The 20,717-nt window shown below is 41.8% G+C and overlaps 1 protein-coding gene and 1 non-coding gene across 4 annotated transcripts in view; one reads left to right on the top strand and one right to left on the bottom strand.

Moving 5' to 3' along the window:
- Positions 1-20,717, top strand: part of kdm6ba (lysine (K)-specific demethylase 6B, a) — an 80,896-nt gene that overhangs the window by 15,507 nt on the left and 44,672 nt on the right. For all 3 annotated transcript variants that reach the window (XM_028428855.1, XM_028428859.1, XM_028428856.1), the window contains one exon: positions 18,378-18,443. The gene's annotated coding sequence lies outside the window, so the exon portion shown is untranslated. The remainder of the gene's footprint in view (positions 1-18,377; positions 18,444-20,717) is intronic.
- On the bottom strand, positions 3,432-3,505 carry trnat-ugu (transfer RNA threonine (anticodon UGU)). Its single transcript has one exon. It is a non-coding gene; the product is annotated as a tRNA-Thr (tRNA).

The raw sequence follows: 20,717 nt of genomic DNA, 5'->3' as shown, positions 1-20,717 counted from the left end.
TCTCTTGATATTTTAATTTCCGCTAACAGTAATATACAACACAGATTATAGTAGGCTTGCTTGGATGTGTCCTTTAATGTCAAAGTGTCCATTAATCCATTGCTTCAGTTCCATTCTGTGTTAATGACATGGACTGTGCACAAGAGTAGGCTGAGTTATTGCGTGTGCGTCCACTCATGGGGATGCGGGATAGCATCAGTCACATACTCATCATCAATATTTATTTATGACAGAGTTGCTGGATGAGTTGTGAGCTGTCTGACTTTATTTGTAGAGCATTTGATTTGTTAGTCTCTAGGCAGTGTAAGGGGAGTTTAATAACTACATGAATAAAGAGGTGGTTGGAGATATTGTATTGTCATGTTACACACTGTGATTTCAGTGATCACACTGTGTAAAGAGGCACAGAGACACAAAGAATAGTCTTTTTGTTTGTGGTCAGGCCGGAATATTTTACGTCATCCCACAAGTGGACAGAATCACAAAGTATCCGCTCTCTCCACACATTTTTCTATCTCTCCCCCTCCTCTCACCTTCCTCCTCATTTCCTGCATCCACACTTCCTGTTTCCTGATTGGCATCCTGTCTTTGTTCAGCTCTCACAGACACCTTTTTTTTTACCTTCCGCTGTATTCTTGCCTTTTTTGCCTCCTTTGTGTATGTGTGTATGTAATGGATCTATTGTGCTGCTGGCTGCCAAGGAAATCGCTGAAGTGAGGCTTCCTACTTATGAATCAAACTCTGCTAATAGAGCATGGCTGCCTCTGAGATGACATAATACACATGCACACACACCATGACCATCCTGCAGCCCCCAATCATTCATTCATAATAATCCTCACTGTCAATTCTTCAGAATAAGGGATGAAGGGAGAGGAGAGGTTTGGGAGAGGAACAAAGAGGGTAGCACACACTCACTTCATGTGAAAACAAAGCAATTACAGGCATTATTAGTCGTGATAGCAGTGTGTGTGTGTAAATGATGAGATCAAAAGCAGGAGCCTCAGCTGGCTTTTAGCTCTCCCACTGCTTTCATTTGGGTTATCGCCATGGTCCTCCTATTGATACTGTATGTGTGTATTCGCATGGCATTAATGTAACAGGTTCATTGAAATGGAAGTAATATATCAAAAACAGGCAGGAATCAGAACTGCTTGACAGGCTTTAGTTGAACGGAGGTGTGTTTTAAGGAACAACTTGCACATTTTCCACCTTTGGAACAATGGAAAACATTATACACATGTGCATGGACACACTTTGAAAGTTTCCTAGTGTGCACTTGAGCAGTCAGTGGGACTTATTGAAACAGAAGCATGCAGTGTACTGCTGTGTAGGAGTTTAAAAATAGCAATAACAAACACACACACACATTGCACACTTGACTCGGAAATAGAAGAGGAAAGCAGTGAGTGGTGGAGCCTAGTTCTTTTTTCTATTTTATTTTATCCTTCTCTTCCACTGTTTGCTGTACTCTCCCCAACAAACAAACAAAAAAGAGTGACAGAAGAGTAGGAGAAGAAGAGGGTTTTAGAAAGAACTTTGAGGTGGGGTGTAAAAATGACTTAAACATTAGTGCATCCATTGGTATCTCTAGTCTGCATCACTGCATTGCCAAGCATGTTTTTCTTGAGTGCATGTCTGTGTGTGTGTTTGATGTTTCATTTGCATGTTTCGCTGCAATTAAAGTCTATATATATTGTCGTGGTAGATTTTTCAGAAATCGGTCTCTGCTTCACAGATTTAGACAAAAGGCACCAAGAAATGACAGAAGCTGAAGGCTGAGTGTTAGGGTAGAAGAGGCGTTAGAAGAGGCGTCACAGTGCATTACAGAACATCCGTTACTGCCAATATTTATCTTTTTTACGCCACTCCTGCATGATGTGTGTGTGTTACGTATAGCACAGTAACAGTTTATTATCCCTCTGATCACTGCTGACTGAGGAGTGATGGAGAAGATGTCAGAGAAGATGAAGAGAAAGGCACAGGAAAAAGAAAGATGAAAGCAAAGTAGAGAGAAAGAGATTATTATGTGGTTTAGGATAAAGTTGGCTTTGAGGAGAGGAAGATGGAGGAGATAAAGAAAGAAACAACACTGCTTCCTTAATTATTCACCTGAATGTTTCAGTGTGTTTCTCCATTGCACTCCCCTGCTTTTCTTTGCTCTCTGCCTCTGTGTCTCTCTCTCTGTTATGGAGTTATTTTTGTCTTGATTTTCTATCTGGCTGCCTATGAAAATGCTAAGCTACGTAGAGGTAAACACATAACTATTCCTCCATTCCCAAATGAGTCTCAGTACAGGAAGAAAATCTAAATTCAAGTGCAAAAAAACTGCATGACTGATTTTCTGCCTTTGAAATTCTGCTAAAACTATAATTATTACAAGTTGAACTGCACATGATTGACACAACAAAGGAACTCAATACAACTGTCGAGGGTGGAGAGTATCAAGGGCAGAAGTTCACCTTATTCACGCAGCAACCTACATTTGATCAAACAGTGTACTGATGAAAAAAGAAATACACTCAGTCTTTTGACAAAATATCATACTTTGGTTGAGAGATTAGAAATGTTGAGAAGAGCAGTTTAGGAGTCGGCTTCACCACAAAGTCTCTTTCTCAGCTCTTCTGCAACCTTATTATCACAAAAATATGTTATCTGCAATTCCATTGCATACTGGCGAAACTGCATGTGCTGCATTTCTGCAGACCAAAAATGTCACGTGAAGAAGTCACTCATGAAGGTCTTTTGAACATGTAACCAGCCCATATTAGATCCATTCAACATCTTAAAAACTCACTTTTAAAGTCACTCATTTAAAGTGTACATCTCTGGTTGACCTGTGTTATGTTCTGGTTTATAAGAGGTGTGTAGAGGCAGTCCTGTGTAATGACCTGTTTAGAACAGCTTATGCTTCCTCCCCAATGCATGCAGACTGAAGGTTTTTTTCAGACAAACTAAAAATATAATAAAATACCCTATTTACTTTTGTCTTGGCTAACTATTGCAAACTAACAACTTTAAATTAAATACAGGTAATGGGCATCAAATCAGGCTCAAGTGTCTGATTATACAAGATTTTCATAATCAGATTTTGTTTTCATGCAGGTAAATTGTCATTGTGGAGAGTGTGAGAAGCAGGACACTTCGTCATATAATGTTAGCAAGCAAGCTAACCATTATTTTTTTTTTCCATTTCCATCATTTTATTTCTTTTTTTTTCTTTTTTTCTTTTTTTTTTTTTTTTTTAGATACTGTATTAATCCCAGAGGGAAATTCGTTACGGCTGCTGCACAAGCAGTGTCATACAATGACTAGCAAGGCGCGCCACAGGCTAGGGTGAAGTGTCTTGCCCAAGAACACACAACAGTGACTAGGGAGGAGTTGGGATCGAACCCTGCTATCCCACTGCGCCACTGTTGCCCCAGACACAAAGGCACTGCTGGGATTTGAACCCAGGATCTCCTGTTTACAAGACAGGCGCTTTGACCAACTAAGCCACAGCGCCTTAATGAATACCTTAATCAGTGTGCTGTAGTGGTTTCAAACTATTAACTGAGTACAATCCGTGCAGCTGTAAAGAAAACAAAGAGGCTGCATGCTAGGGCTGCTCGATTATGGCAAAAATTATAATCACGATTATTATGATTCAAATTGAAATCACGATTATTCAAAACGATTATTCATGGATTTCAAAATTGGCTTTAATTGAACTTGAAACAGGTTTTTCTTTTTCACACAGACTAATGTTTAATTACAACTAAAGTGACAAAAAAACAAAGTGAAAATAACATATATGCAAATAATACATAAAAACACGATGTGTTTGAGTACTCAATGCCACAATGAATTCCAGAGTAATTTAAACAAGCATATACGATTAGTATATTAATGTTCAACTTAAAAATGTTTAAATATTATGTTTAATTATTATTTTTGAGGCCAAAAGGAGTAACACACTTTGTAACAAAAGCACGCAACGTAATGCAATAAACTTTCTCCTTTTAAATAAAAAACTAAATGTAGGAGAAACATGGTCTGGCTTTAGAGATGAGCACAGACAGGTGACGATAAGTGGAGCCTATGCATGAAGCCATTGACTCCAGCCACACACAGCCATCACTTGCATCAGATCTTCATCAATGTTTTTCCCCGTGTGGTCTTCAGGAAAAAAAAAGAAGTCTAAACTTCAAGGTGAAGCCCGTGTTGATATAATGTAGCATGCGGCTTGACCACAGGTCCATGTAGCAGCGACATATTCTGCTGTATGAACATCTTGTGCAACTTTGTCACAGCATTCATCAAAAAGCACAGGCAGTGCAAATGTGAACTAGTGATGAGATGGCGTGTGTAACGCTTGTCCAAAGTAGTCACCAGTTTCTCGATGCTAACAGTTCTGATTGTGCACGTCTTTGCTAGAATGAATGTGATGGCCTCTGTGATTTCTTGGTGTCTCCGGGAGCTGCTGGGATAGTCTGTTGCATTATACACTTGATGGATGACTGACAGGTGGTGGCAGGAGACGAGGAGACTTTCTGTGACTTTTTCTGCTCCTTTATCGCTCGGTCATAAACAACTTCTTCCAGTTAGCTGAAGTAGCTGCTGCCTCGTCTCATAACATGCTGAAAGTGAAGCTACTGTGTTCAGGGGCGGGGTGCGGCGCACCGTGTCGCTGCTACGTTTACGTCACAGGAGAGAATGAGAGCAACATTATCTTGTTTTCATAATCGTAGGAAGCCAAAATCAAAATTGAAATCGAATTTCAATTAATCACCCAGCCCTACTTCATGCAGCTACATAACATCACTGGTCAGACTGGGGAAGGATCTGGTGAATGCTACATGAGTCCAACACCAGTTTGGCATGGTTACCCACTGACTGGCAGCTGAGTATCATTTGTACTGACGTAAATTACAGTCTTAATTTAGGTTTATCCTCTGTTGTGGCTTCAAATGTGACTCTCTGTTGCTTGTTCTGGCCCTGGGATACATCTTGGGTGGTATATCAGTAAATAGAATATATCTGTTCGAAAAATGATGCAGGTGACCCACAGGCTCTTGTTTGAGGCTATGTCTTATTCAAAACCGTGGCTACCAACAGCTAAGATAGGCTGCTTACCCAACAAAACATTTTATACACTGAGGAGAATGAGGGAGAAGAAGAGGGAGGTGAGAATGCAAAGCTAATAGCTTGATGAGCTAATAGATGAGCAAGGGCAAAAAATGGAGTAGAGCCTGTGACATGCAGCATACAGTACATTACTGCTACATCAGCTACTGGAAGTATGACACACCTGCCTTTTGTGGTTTCTTCTTGCTCCAGTTTTCTCTATTCTACTTTTTAATCTCTCTCTGTCACTGGGATATGACCTCTTGGCCGATGACCTCATCAATATGGGGCTTGTTTGGGGGAAGGGCGAGGTCAGGGTGTGTGTGTGTGTGTCTCTGTGTTTGTGTGAGCATGACCTGATGGGGCCCCTAGCATAGTTCGATTGAGAGGAGGGGAGACTGGCAGGGAGAGGTCTTATGGGCCCCCCCCATCTTCCGCCATCTTAGGTTTCCGCCTATTGACTGCTGTGGCTGCTCGAGATCTTGTGTTGTGTGTGTGCAGCTTCTGTGTATTTGTTCTCTTCATGGCACTGTAATCAGCAGCACTGGAGCTCCCCAGGGGACGGAGCTGGCCCCCCTCCTCTTCACCCTTTACACCTCAGACTTCTGTTACAACTCAGAACTGTGTCACATCCAGAAGTTTGCAGATGACACAGCCATCGTGGGGTGTATCAGGGATGATGGAGAGGATGAGTACAGGAATGTAGTCAGTGACTTTGTCACCTGGAGTCAGATGAACCATCTCCAGCTTAACACCTCAAAGGAGCTGGTCATCAACTTCAGGAAGTCCAGCCCACAGCCACGCCCAGTGACCATCAGGGCGAGGAGGTGGAGATTGTAGGCAACTACAAGCTCCTTTGGTTGTGGTTGGACAACAAACTGGACTGGACATGCTGTACAGATCAAACACTGTACAAGGTGGGCCAGAGCCCGCCGTACTTCCTGCAAAGACTGGGAGCCTTCAACATCTGCAGGAAACTCCCGTGGATGTTCTACCAGTCTGTGGTGGCCAGTACACTTTTTTATGCTGTTGTCTGTTGATGGGGTAACATGAACAAAAGGTGTACTAACAGGCTGGACAAACTTATTAGGCGGGCCGGCTCTGTAGTTGGAATGAAGCTGGACTCCCTGGTGACAGTGGCAGAGAGGAGAACACTAAAAAACGTCTGGCCATTGTGGACGATGCCAGTCATCCTCTGCACACTGTCATCAGTGCTCAGAGGAGCCTGAACAGTCACAGGCTGCTCCTCCCCAAGAACAGGACCAACAGACTCAGAGACTCCTTTGTCCCCCAATCCATCAAACTTTACAACTCTGCTTTTGGCAGGAGGGGGAGAAGGAGGGAGGAGTACAGCCTACCTGATACAACACACGTGCAATAATTTATTATTATAAAGTGCAATAACTTGTGCAATATCCCTGTGTATCAATAACTTGCAATGTTGTATATAATTTATCTTTTATTTTTACTGTACCATATTCCATTACCATCTATGCTGGTGTGCAATGTTTGTAAATAATTCCTCTTATCTTTTATTTTACTGCTCTATGTTCTATTTTATTCTATTTAACTCTTGTTCTGACTGTCGGTGTTGTATTGCTGCTGGTACCCGAATTTCCCTGAGGGACCTTCCCAAAGGGATTAATAAAGTATATTCTATTCTATTCTATTCTATTCTATTCTATTCTATTCTAGTCCTGCAGGAGGACAGGACAATCACTACTTCTCATCTGTCTTTCTCCCTCTATATAAATCTCTGCTGGTCTATGTGTGTCCACGGTCCACCCCTTCATTCTTTCAGTGTTTTCATCCTCCTCCGCTACCCCTTCTGGTCTCTGCTCTTTCATCCTTATATTCCATCTCATTTTCCTGCTTTCCTCCCTTCCTGTGGTCAGGTGAGAGGGAGGTGAGGCGAGGAGTATTAGCCTTGCTGTCTGGAGCCAGTGGTAATCTTATATCTCAGCAGAGACAGACAGAGAGAAGAAGGGCTGCTAGTAACTTGAGCTTTACTGATTGTACATCTAACACAAAGGTAATTTTTGCAGACACTGGATATGAGTTTACACACACATATGCACACAAACACAGACTCCACCCTGTGCTGGAATATATGTACACATGTAACCAACACAGACCAGAAAAGCATGTTTTCTTCCCTCTATCAGTGAGTTAACCCCAGTGTAACATCACTGTGGCGATTGTCCTCTCCAGATACAGAGGCTCTGAGGATCACCCTGATTGGCTTGTCCAGGCAGCTGGAGTTTAGTCAGCTCTGTACCCTCCGGCTGTTGCATGCTCTGACACACAAACACAAATGTACCTACAGTACATGTAATCAACACACACAGAAGCTGGAGGAAGGATAAGAATAAGGGGAAAAGAGAATGGACAGATTCACAATAGGAGTACTGTGTCAATGTGTAAATGTTTTCTTTATGTTACACTTATGTAACATGTCTACAAGATCCAGGCTTTCCATTTGTTTTCTATATCAGCAGCCATGCAGTGGTAGCATTTTGTGCCATTAAAGAGTGTATGAATCACATTTGCTTCCCTGTGTAAAGTTCTCAGCTACTATAAGGAAATCACTGTATGGCACTCTCGGCTAAAAATGTATAAATCACTTCTATCAGTTCCAGATTTATTTGTTACTAAAATGTGCTCAGAAAGATATACAAATAAGCCACAGTGTTAGTCCAGATTAAAATCCACAGATAGAGCCCCTGAATGAAAATGTTTCACAAATCAGATGAAGATGGTGTCCACAATTTTGTAAGGAGCATGGTTAGTGATGCCAATTATCTGCTGTCTAGTGGTATGCCCATCAGATGTTCAGTGCTGGGAAGCTGCACAAACATTTCTATCCTAAAATGCCTCTGTGGACACACATCATGACATGCAGTACACTAGTAACAAGATACTGTCTTTGCTGTTTCAAAACCCAAACAGCAAAGACAAGCCAGACAGCTTAGTTAGCTCTAGTATAAAAAAGTAGAAGAGACTAATGGCATAGATATTTAATAGACTTGTAATCAGTCATAGCTAGTGATGGTGAAACGGTGTTCATAAATGAGCAGCTCTCAGCTGGACTGATTGCTGCAGTCTCTCTTGCTTTCAAGTGTCTGAAGTCTGATCTGATCTCAGCTGCATCTGCAGAATGTTTGCTGGCTTTGATTCAGAGACTTCTGTATTTCATTGTTTTCATTTTTGTGAAGTTCAGAATTCTTGGCCTACTCTCCTAACATTGCCCCATGTATGTGCTGATACTTTATGTTAATTTAATGTGTCGACTTCTCTTTATAGTGTTTGTGATTCCAACAAATTCACCACAGATATTTTCGTAAGCTCTTCGCTCCACACCATCTCTGGTTTTATTGGAAGCTATGTGAAAATTCTTGTATGTTACATCAAAATGCAGAAAAATGCTTAAATGCCCTAGTCTGAAAGAAAGAACCAAAACACATCGCACACATGCATCGTGTGCACACAAGCAATCTGGTGATGCAATACAGTTTTATGCAATTTCACTGAGCATGGATAAAAGTATCATGCCAAGAAAAATATCAATACCAAAGCTACATGATAAAATTGTGTATTTAAACATTTGTAAGAAATCTCCACAGTATATATTTAAAATTTCTGAACTGTTCCTAACTTAGTAACCACATATAATTCAAAGCTTTCACAATTGTATTATAGAGCCGAGGGCAAAAGCAGTGTTTATTTTAGTTCTAGTATTTACTCTTATGTCTTTATAATCAGCTCCAGGCTCACATGTTAGCACAGACAGGTCTGTCTAGTTCCACAGCACAGTGTTAGACTGAACGAGTCCTCACCATACTCAGAGAGCCAGATGTGTCAAGTGGTGGAGCTGGGGGCACAATGGGCCCCCCGGGGCACATTGAAGGGCCTTGGGGAGGGTAAGTCTTGGGATCTCTCCACTACTACCCCTCAGCCCCCACCTGTCCATGTCAGGCCGAGGCTTTTCCTGGGCAGTGTGGCACAGTGTGTGGCCTGGCCTCGGGCCAGCGTAGCCAGCCTGCGTGCCTCTGCCAGCCTCCCTCCCCTGCGACCAAAGACAAAGCTGGGACACGGCCAGACACTCCACACTCTGTTTATCTTTCCATCATTCCCCCTCTTTTCACTCAGGGCTTTTTTTCTTTTAAATCACTAGGGGTCATTTTGGCCCCCTTTTTCTCTCTTTTGAACACTTTTTTACCTTTCTTTTTTTTTACTCCTCTGATTTATGATAAATCTTTAATCTCTCGTTTATCTTACAATCTCACACTGTCTGCATTGCTCCTTATCTCTCATTTTTTCATACACCCTCACATACCAAAAACTCATGGTTGTGACACCTGCACGCATATTTAGACTATTAGGCAAACTTTAACCTCTTACACTCAAACACACAGTTATGTGTGCAGGTATACACTCGAGAGTCCCCAACACAACCACTTCACATTCACGGCCTTCACATTCACAACTTAGCTCATATAAACAATCATATAGCTGAACTCAACGCGTCCCTTTCCCACACCCACACAGAAACTCCTCCCTCTCTCTGTGGTGCATGTGTTAAAGTTTGTCTGTCATCCTGTCGCTGTGTGTGGGCTCCACATCAAACCAGCTGCTTAACCAATAAAGGCTAACGCTAGCCACCAGCCTCCAACCAGCTAGCATGTATCACTCAGTGAGGGTGTGTGTGTGTGCACACTCCATCCTCCACAGCCACCCACGGTGGTACCGCAAACAGCTCTGGTTGATTCTATGACATTCGCTGTGAGATGACTTACTCTTAGTATATCTCTATTCAACTTTCCTTTCTTTCTTTCCTCTACACTATTTGACTTTTACCATTATCACCTTCTATTTGTTTTCTTCCATTTGTTATTATTCTGACTTTCTGCTGTCTCACATGGATTCCAAACCATAAACTTCACACCTCACACAAAAGAGAAATGTGTGGTATACCCACAGTTAACACAGCTAACTATACCCTCCCTACATCAAAGCTTTTAAAGCCTATGTAGGAATACACAGGAACCTTAATATCTCTGGGCAAGACACTTAACCCTAAATTGCTCATAATCACTGTGAGTACCTTTTGAGTTGGTAGGAAAAGATCCACTATATAAACATACAGCTTAACTTTGCTTTGTATTGTGCCTGATTGTTTCGCAACTGCACAAAACTATCAGAAACCTGTTTTCCACAGATCTAATTAAAAAAACGACAAGCTACAAAACTTGAGCAACTAAAAAAAGTTGAAGACAGCTTAACTTTGCTTTTACTTGCCTGCTTATCGAGCTCCTAGCATGCTAGTCTTCCTTGCTAATTATTTTTTTGTTCTTAGAATGTGTATTCATTTGATTAAATATTTTATACTTTTAATAAACAGATCCTGCATTACTAAACAGAGCCTGACCTAAAAGTGAGAGTACAGTTTATTTAAACGAGCACACATTCTCTTGATACCAAATGACAGCTGTGTTTTCTGTTGTCTGTTCAATAGTTACTGTGTGCCACAAAAAAGTGGAAGCAAAGACCCAGCATACGGCTGTCAAGCTGTCTGCTAACTGCTCTGTAACCCTGTCTGACACATAGAGAGGACATTAACCATCAGATAAACAGGCAGATTGCTACGTGACTTTGTGAATCTCACGAGAGTGTGGAGGCAGCGCTACACAGCGCTATGCTTCTAAAACGCTCCTGGTGTAAATTGATGTTGTGAGACAGATGGGCGTATTACGTCCGTAAAGCGCTAGCTGCGCTTTTGCGTGTGGTATAAATCCGGGGTTAGAGTAATGCAGTGTCTTATAACATTGTAACTTCCCAAACTGATGCTATCTCAATCAAAGATTGGCCTTTAATGTAGAAACTGTGGTCATGCTAGACCTGCTGAAAGTCCTGTAAGAAAAAAAATCCAACATTGAAGTAAAACTAACTCACAAATCTAAGGTTAAACACCCAGGGACAACCGCTTCTAAACTCACATTCTCTGCTGTGAACTGATGTGGCCTCCATGACTTATTCCCCTGCTTTTCAGGCTAACCTCTCAACCTTACTCACCCCATGTAACCCTTACACTCTTAATTAACCCTGAAACAGACAGCTCTTCTTTCAAGAAAAACATCACTATGACTTTGACCCAATTTTGTATAGTCACAGGTTGCTGTCATTTACTATACTCCTTACCAACACGCATGGTAATAATTAAGAAAAGTTACAGGAAAGAATTGCAAAATTTTGGAAAGACAAACCAAAATACATTGTGGTCTCTAGTTGTTTGTGCTATAGCAGCTCTTCTGTGGTGTCAGACCACAGAGGTCAGCCCAGACTCCTGTCTTCTATCTATGACCCTGTTGCAGATTCACTGTTTTGGACAGATTTACCTAATATATCTAAACTCAAGAACACAAGTGAAAACATTCCTTGGAAAGCTCAAGGGCATGCTGACCTGTTGTGGACTGATAGTAGAGCTGTGTGTGTGTGTGTGTGTGTGTGTGTGTGTGTACATGTACAGGGGAGGTAATCTTATTTTAATTCTATGAAGTGTTTGAAGTTTTCCCTTGGTCGGCTCCAAACTTTAACATCAAACAGTTAGGTGGCCAACCCTCCCTTCATCTTTGCGTTCCCCTCCTGCTGTCATCTCCCTCCTCCTTCTCCTCCTCTTCCTTATTCTCCTGTTGCTGTGATCTGGTGAGACTAACACAGGAGTGTCCTGGAGATAAAGTGGGGGCAAGTCAGATTAGACATATAGACGCCTTACACACACACACACACACACTCAGATACACGTATCACAAAGGCAAGAGAGAACACAGGCAAGTAATGTTTTTTGTGCAGTTGACCAATGACCTAATGGGGATGTCTGTATCTAAAACAATGTTTGCGTGTGTATGCACAACTGGTACAGCCAGTTGTTTCATCATCACTCTCTAGCCATGTTTGACACAATGCTATTTTTACCAGACCCACAACCCACTAGATGACTCACGAGTCACTATGCGCCAAGACCAAGCACACATACACAGGATTTCCACTGAGCTACACGTGGTGGCGAAAAAGTCTCACACGCTTGTCCACTACCCAAGTAACAAAGCTGTATTTATCTGTGTGTGTGTGGATTTGCTTGTGCGCGTGTGTCATGTGCCTTTCTGCAGATGCTGAACAGCTGCATGTGGTTTGTGTTTGTGTGTCTTGACAGTGACCCCCCTCCCTTTTCTCTCCCTCTCTGCCTCTCTGTTTCTCTTCTGTGTGGACTCATGGTGTACCCTTCGCCTCATTCACCGGCTATCAAAGCACTGACCAAATTACACACACACACAAACACACACAATACCACATTCACTACTCCTTTTGTGTCTTGGCCTAAGAGGAGCCAGATGCGAGGAAACATGTGCACACGCTTCTAAACTGGTGTGTGTGGTTTTGCATTATATGTCTCTATGCCCGGCTTCCTCCTGTTTGTGAGTTTCCTTTGTTCCTGGGTGTGTCTATGTGCACGTTTCTGTTCTTGTGAGCATGCTTTGTGTCAGCATACTGTAATAGACTATTAGGTAGGATTTTGTGTTCCTGCGTGTGTGTCTCCTGGTTACGGGGCTCCTTGTTTTGTCTAAATTTCTAGTCTTTTCTGTTTTGCCATGCTGACTCAGCTGATCTGGAGCATTTAATAGGTTATGTGTTGCAGATCCTGCAACGTTTAATGGGGTCTGTGTGCTTTCTGGTCTCAGATTCACAGCCCAGTCAGCCAATACTGTGTGTGTCTCTCTGTGTGTGTGTAGGTTTCCATCTACTGTGATATAATTTTAACAACATGTTACAGTATACACGTTGGCAGAGGTTGCCTAGACAATTATTTACTGTATATGTGCTCTGCTATACTGCTATAGGTGGACTGAAGGGTTGTGTGTAGTGTGTATGTGTGTGCACACATGTATAGACTAATGTATTGACCTTGTCTCTCATTGCCAGTTCCCAGAAGGTTGATGAATAAATAAAGGCGTGACGCCTTCCCAGTGAGCCTGTGTCTACTGTTGGCAAGACAGAATGACACCACACACACAAAGCTATCTCTCACTCTGTTTGCAAGGCCATGTTTGCACAGTGCAATAATGTTGGTTCTCTGCAACACTTTGACCCAAGTCCTATTATTTCTGTGCCTCTGCATTCATGTACAAAAAATACTTTACATTTATTTGTGCGTTTGAGAGTTTGTGTAGACCCCATGTTCTTAAACTCTCCCGGTGGCCTTATTGTTTCATAGCATACTTGCTTCAAATTGCACTCTTCTGGCACAGATTCTGGCAAAGAATGCAACACAGAGCAGTGTGTTTGCACAGTGCAATGTTGCATTCTCACTGACAGACCTCACCAGCACTACATTTATTAATACCAAACTATACATAAATATCTGTGTCGTGCTGACTTTTTTCATAGTACCAAACACAGTTAACCACAGGAACAGTGGGAGTAGTCAGCATGGAGAAGTGTCAGCCCACTGCTGAGGTCATAAGAGTTAGAGCTCTCAGGGGTCAAAGGACGAGCCAGGCAGTCAGGTCTCTGCACGTGCCCATAGCAGGTGCCATAGCAACCATGCAGAGGGAGGTGAAGTTTCTAAATGCACAATGAAAGGACTGCATGTAAGCACTAAGGGACGCACACACCAGTTTTTGCAGCACTGCGCAACCCAGGCTCCGCCATACAGAAAGTCTTGGGATTTTCCTAAGTTTGATTTAGTACTCTAGCGTCATTTGGTCATCCCCACCAACAAAATTTCTTTGCATTCCATCCTGTAATTAGTAAAACAAAAGCCTTCATTTGCAGAAACATTATACATTACACCCACTGTATTTTCATCCAGTCACATGACAAGCAGTACGTGCACCAAGTGACAAACTGAAAAGTGACAAACTGAATAGTACATTTGGCTGCAGCCTTCCTTTCTCTGAATGTTAGTGTTTATTCAGTCCAATATTTGTGTTATTTCAAAACCTACTTTTGTGCTTAGTGGCGTGCTGCTCCTTTTTGAAGGTGTAAACTTGTTAAAAGTCGGGTCATTGCCTGTCTGCTTCATTTCACTGACAGACATGGTCCCTGAGCGTAGACACCACAGCTCTCATTAAGTCCACTATAACTCATAATAATGGCTACTATGAACCCAAGTGTGCTAAGAACTTATTAGGAAACATTAATCACAGGGTTAGTCTTTGTCTGTAGTTTATTTATGATGTCCATTCATATGCCAGAATTACTTAACACCCCAACAAAGACTTGCACCATATTAGTTAGGCTCCATATATTATTGACATTTATGTCCATCTTTTGTGGATGACTTTCCTACTAAGGTGCCTTGATATTACTCAACAATTATAAAAAGGGTTTGAATCCAGTATGTGTAACTTGAAGATGTTACACATTTCTTTTTCTCATTTATAGAAAGCTACCACACGTAGTTCATGAAAAGTGGACAACTTTGATGTGGGCTTACTGGTTTAGGGTCACAGTGATTTAAGCGAGCCATAAATTTCTTCATGCCCTGTCTACATCCGTCAGACACTCTTTCACTCGTCCCTTCTGAGGTCAGAGTTCCACACATCAAAGCTAAGCAGACAGCCAAGTCAGTAGCCACTTTAAAACACTTGTGGATGGGCTGGCAGTTTTTGCGTCCACAAAAGCACCTCAAGTTGTCCTGTAACAAGCACCTGTCTGTAAGACAATGATGCATGGCTAAAATGAGAATTGATAATCATTATAGAATTGGTATTGGTATGGTCATTTGTAGTAAATTCTGATGTCTTTCGTGTTTTAGATATTACTTTTTTATTTATTATGCTAAGAACAAAATAGGTTGATTTCTGCGCAAAATGCAATAAGTGGCTGGATGTTGCACATCTGGTCACATTTTATTAATATTTTATATTTACATTATTAATTTATGTTATTGTCCTTAGTTTTGAATTATTACCCTTACACTGTTTGCAGCTTGACAATTTCTCTCTCTCTCTCTTGTGTGTTCAAAGAGCAGTATTTTAGCAGGAGACAGGAGAAAAATAAATCCAAGTGAAGACATTGTCATTATGGGACACAAAGATGAAAGAAAGGCAGAAATATGATAGCATATGGATGGCAAAAACGAGAAGAGAGAGCACTAATTAAAAAAGTTTATCTGGGTGTTGAATTCCTGAGGAGTGATGGTCCCAGGTGTGTGTGAGTGGAGCAAGTGAATCTAGGTCCCCATATGCCATATGTTATCTATCTTCCCATCTTTCTCCTCACTCTTTCATTCCCTTTCATTTTAGGTTTTGCACTGGCTTGCTAAGATCTCCGAATGCCTTTCCACCCTTTGTGTGTCTTGTCACTCTTAGCATCTGCAGCGATACAGGTTAAGTAAGGTGACAATGGGACTGAGTGGGTGGCAGTCTGGCGAAGGAGTGATTGGGTGACTGCTTTTGTGTGCATTTCAGAAAGCTTTAGCCTTCATGATTTGCCCACACAGTTGAAGGTGTTGAGGTGTGTTAAGTAGGAATTTCTATTTGCTGTTCACGCCTAATTTTCTTACGTTTTAATTGCTTCTTGTTTGCATGTGAATATGTTTGTGTTCTGCAACTTTGTCACCATCCATCAAGTCTGGCTGTTTGCAGCTTTGTTGTACAGATTTGTCAGTACAGTATGAAGACACATATCCCTTCTAGTGTTTCATTCCTTGACCACAGTGCAGGAACATACCACAAGTTTAAATGGCATGTCATCTAAAAATAGCTGCTAAACTCACTCACCCTTCCCTCACAACAACCCCTCTCTGGCTAGATAACAACGCCGACCCCCCCATCCCTGATCTCTACCCCATCATAATATGCAGGCTACTCTGACTGTACATTCCACTCCCCTGTAAATTAGAGAGAGGGGGATTGTCATTGTTTTCTGCCTCACAAAGGCAGCTAGCAAGTAGGAGAGGCTTCCAACCAGTGGTTGCACTTACTGGCCTGTGGGACCTGTAAGGGGAAGCTGCTGCTGCTGCTGCTGCTGGTGCTACTGCTCCTGCTGCTGCTACTGCTCCTGCTGTGTCACCAGTTTGGAGTGCCTCAAGGTTCCATCCTGGGGCCTCTCTTTGGTCTCTTTTTTCTCTCCCCTTTCTGTTGTGGGCCCTAAGGCTGTTGTCAGGCAGATCATGGGAGCTGCTGTGCGTTAGCCCAGCTGTCTGCGCCTACCTACATACCTCTGTTCCTAAAGAAAGAGGAAAGAAGGCAGACCAGGGGATTGAAGGGGGGGTGTAATGCAACAGAGGGATCCAGTGAATTCCTTGATGTGCGCAAAATGTGTCCGCAGGGGGAACTGCAAGCCTAGCAAAATTTACAGTCTTCCAACTTCTTAAAACAAGGCTCCCATTTCTCTTCCCTATGCCCATTCTTATCCTCCACTGCCTCCTCCTCATCGTCCTCCCCCCTCTCCTTAGCCCTGGAGTAGGTTAAGCCAAGGAATAATCTGTGGAGGAATTCCAAAAGGCAGGAATTCAGGGATTATCTAAAAAAAGAAAATGGTAGATGATGGAATTTCTTAGGGTTTACCTGAAATGCTTGCGCTGCCTTTGTGCTGTGAAATTTGATTTTGTGACAGCATAACCAATCTCAGCTTACGAATAAGGCATTTAAAATTAATTAAACAGTTTGCATCATCTAAAACTAGATGCACTGCGTTCTGTGAAACTTTAAACTACTATAAGGTCAATTATCTCAATTCAGACAGAAAACATGTTTAATTAATGAGCCATATCTTTGGAATTAATTAAGGCATAACCTGAATAAATGGGGTTAAATTAATGAACAGTAGCACAACAAATCTGAAAACATGTACCTTAAGTATGCCTCTAATGTAAGACTGTCATCATACCCACCTTACCTGTGAGTATCAGTGTAATTAATCTAGCATCATGTTTTACCAGTCAGAATCTTCAAATGCTGGTGAGATATTAATAGCAGGTGATCACAAAAGCCAATCTGGGTCAGTGCAAGATGATTGTACACTGTTTGAATCACTAATTGATATAAAATCAGTGCAGGATTGATGAAATTAATTGGCAACAATTTAGGCATTAAATTGAATTGTTCACTTGTTGTGAAGCGAATAATAAACCAGCATGTCAAATTAGCCTTTCCTTGCTACCCACTATTAACTTATTAGTATAAATTATTGTAAAATGAATGTCTTTGGATGGCTGTTGGATTTATTATCAAACCATTTTTTAATATTTTAATTGTCAGCAAAGATCTCAGTACTGTATGAAAATTTTTTTTCTTTACTTGACACTGAAAACCTTCACAAGTATCTGCAGCAAAATATAGAATGGCACCAAAACTACTACTGTGTTTCAAATGCTGTTACACTATCTGCATGTGGCTGTGTTACTGTAAACAAGCTGCGTCTTTGGTGCTTAGCTCCTCCTGTCCTACTTAACTGGTCGATAAACAGACTTTAGTGATAATTATGTGATGGCTGATTGCGCCTACTTACATCATGCTGGTATCATGTTTGTGTGTTTTGTCTGGCTGTGTGGTGTTTTTGTGTGTGTGTGTTCCTGTTTGTCCATCCCTAATTCTCCCAGCTTCTTTCTGTGTGTGTGGTTAGAATTTCTGGGGATATAATAATCGTGGGTGTACGTCTGGCAACTGTAGGCACCGCCGCTCTGTGCATTTGGTCAGTACATTGAGTTCTGTTTGCATATCTGTGTGTGTGTCTATTTTCATACACAGCGAGGATTACATCAGATTTTGTGTATTTTTATTGCCTCTTGAGCAACATATTCACTGTCTTTAATGCATTTCACTGTGTTTATAGGCTACTTATGAACACTAACCTTTGGCTTGACGTATGTGCAGTAATAATACCTTAAATACATAAAATCAAGACCTTGATAGAGGAAGAGAAGCATCCGTTGTTTTCTTTTTAACTTCCTTTATCAACATATTTTTTATTTCCACTGTAACAAGGTCTATACAAACTCTTTTGACTCTGGCTAAAATGGAGCACTGTTTAGTCAGTCTGCCTTCTCTTTGATGTGATGGCAGGACACATCCTTTTATTGTGTCCACCACAAACAGGGTGCTATTATGTCTGAATAGGAGCAGCAATTAGATGTTGATAATCACAGATGGGTGTAAGTCTGCAATGCAATAAACTAGCATGCTGCGTGAAGTAGTTTCATCCTCTTTATAGGGCAAAGACAAATGTTGTGTGTTGGTTCTAATATGTGTGTTATGCTTGTTTTTCAGGTGCACACATGGAGGGCCCACCCAGTTATGGTCTGCTAACACCTACAGTGTCCTCAGCAGTGACAGGTAAGAAGAAGAGCACACTCATCACTCGGTTTGTGTGTGCGTTTGTACGTGTGCATTTCCACCCTAATAGATTATCGATGCACTGCTGGGTTGGTTGGCTACAGCAGACAGTGGAAATGGGCCTGGACTCCCCTGAGGAAACAAGATATCTCTGATACACACTTTCCACAACGCTAACACACACATTCTGGAGCTACAAATACATACACAATGTGACTCTCGCGCACAAGACTTTAAAGCGCATTTTTCACACTCACACACATGCTTGCGTACAATTAGACACACCACACACCTGCTGGGTGTTCAATGGAAGCTGAGCTCCATTCTGCCTGTATTGGAAGATGAAAGGAGGAGAAGAGGAGAGACAGGCAGGAGGGAGAAGAGGAGGAGGAGGGACTAGAGGAGAGAGGGAAAAGAAGGCTGTGGAGATGAGAGAAGGGAGGTATAGGACAAAGAAAGAGCAGATAAAGAGTGATGGCCAACTCCTCCACCTCTCCTCCTTTATTCTTTCCTGCTTGTGAACAGATGGGTGGAGGTGTCTGAAAGCCAAAACAGAAAATATGGGACACACACACACACACACACACACACACTGGCAGTCACACATGGGTGCACACACCTTCACAATGCTAGATGGATGTAATCTTTCAGTCTCTTGTTGCTTAGTTCTTCTCATTCTCCCTGCTGTAATATTTGAGTGTGTGTGTTGTGGTTGTGGGTTCGTCAGGTCAGACAGGTTCTGCACTGCAGCAAAGGTACTGCAAAAACACAGTGTAAAAAACTGAACTGAGCCCAGTAAAGTTGATGTGTTTTTTTTCTGGACAGAGCCATAAAAGCAGAGAGGGAGGCAGGGAGAGGCTCCAGGCAGATGATGAATCAGATGAATAAAGGGAAGAAAGAGATAAGGCGGGATGAAGAGAAAGGAGGATGAGAGGGAGGGGAAAAAAGAAGGCATCAAACTTGTAATCCCTGTGGGTCTTTGCTTGCAGAAGGAGGAGGGCGAACAGAAGCGCAGTGGAGAATTTAAATGTCTCGGTGTCACTGAGTTCACAAGCAGTATGCACTGAATTCATTGCATATCATAACCAACTGATGTGATTTGTGATATGCTGTTGCATTTTTAAAGTTACAGTAGCAGCTATTTGTTGACATTTCTGGTGGTGCTACACAGCTGTATTGATTAACATTGGGAGGAAGTGATCAGTAGTAAGCTTTCCTGGATGACGCCTTTGCTGTATAACTTAATCCTCAGTTATCATTACTGTCAAAAGCAGCATTGAAAGAAAATAGTCTGACCGTTTGATATACACTCATTCGGAAAAATGGAAACCTAAGTTTAATATCTCTTATATGTCTAGGAAATGCAAAGCTGAACCTAGCTGCTTAGCTTAGCATAAAGACTGGAAACAGGCATACAACTGTTGGAGGAAGTGTAGCACAGAACCCCCAATAAAATAAAAACCTGTCAGATTTACTCATCTCACAGCAAAACGTCCACAGAGATGTTATGGTTAATTTTAGATATGAGTTGTTGCCACTTCTTTTTTTTTGCACATTTGTATTTCCACACATTTATTGTGTGTAAGTTGTAACACATTAAAACACTTACTGATCTCAACCTCTCTGCTGTGGTGTGGATGAACAGCAGGAGGAGAGGGGATGCTATTTGAGGGATAGAAAAGGGAGGAGGTGTCAGGAGAGACGGGGCCTAAACCAGTGTTAATTGAACACAGCTGTACATCGTTAAACTTTAATTGGCAATTAATCACCTCACATCCCTCAGCATATCTTTATATCTTTTAAAAGAGAGAGAATAAAGTAAATTATTCAGAGTAGCACAAGGAAAGCCTGTTCTAGCACAGCCTCACTCTCTCTGCTTGTTCTCCCCTCATCTTCTCACCCATCGTTCTCCATTCAGCACATTAATCTAGTTTTCTGCCTTTATCTCCGCTTCCTTCCTCTCGCCCTTCTGAACTTCATCCAGAGATGGAGAGAAAGAGAGAGAGGGAGTGAAAGAGAGATGTCACAACAAGAAGGAAGTGCCAGAGGGGGAAGGATGGAGGAAGAAGAGGTGGGAGGAGAGGAACTGACTCTCCTGCATGAAGGAAATTAGCAGAAGCCTCAGTGTGTGTGCGTACTCTTGTTTTTCAAACAAGTCTTTACATGTATAATATGCATCACAGTCAACATCTGGCTGCTCAGTTATTTGCTGATTTTTAGCTGATTAAATGTTGGCTCAGTCCTCATGATCAACTGTGATGGTTAGAGCCCACA

Source organism: Parambassis ranga, chromosome 18 (assembly GCF_900634625.1).
Source record: "Parambassis ranga chromosome 18, fParRan2.1, whole genome shotgun sequence".
NCBI lineage: Eukaryota > Metazoa > Chordata > Actinopteri > Ambassidae > Parambassis > Parambassis ranga.
The sequence above is the reverse complement of the archived record's forward strand: the minus strand, read 5'-3'. Positions and strand labels throughout refer to the sequence as shown.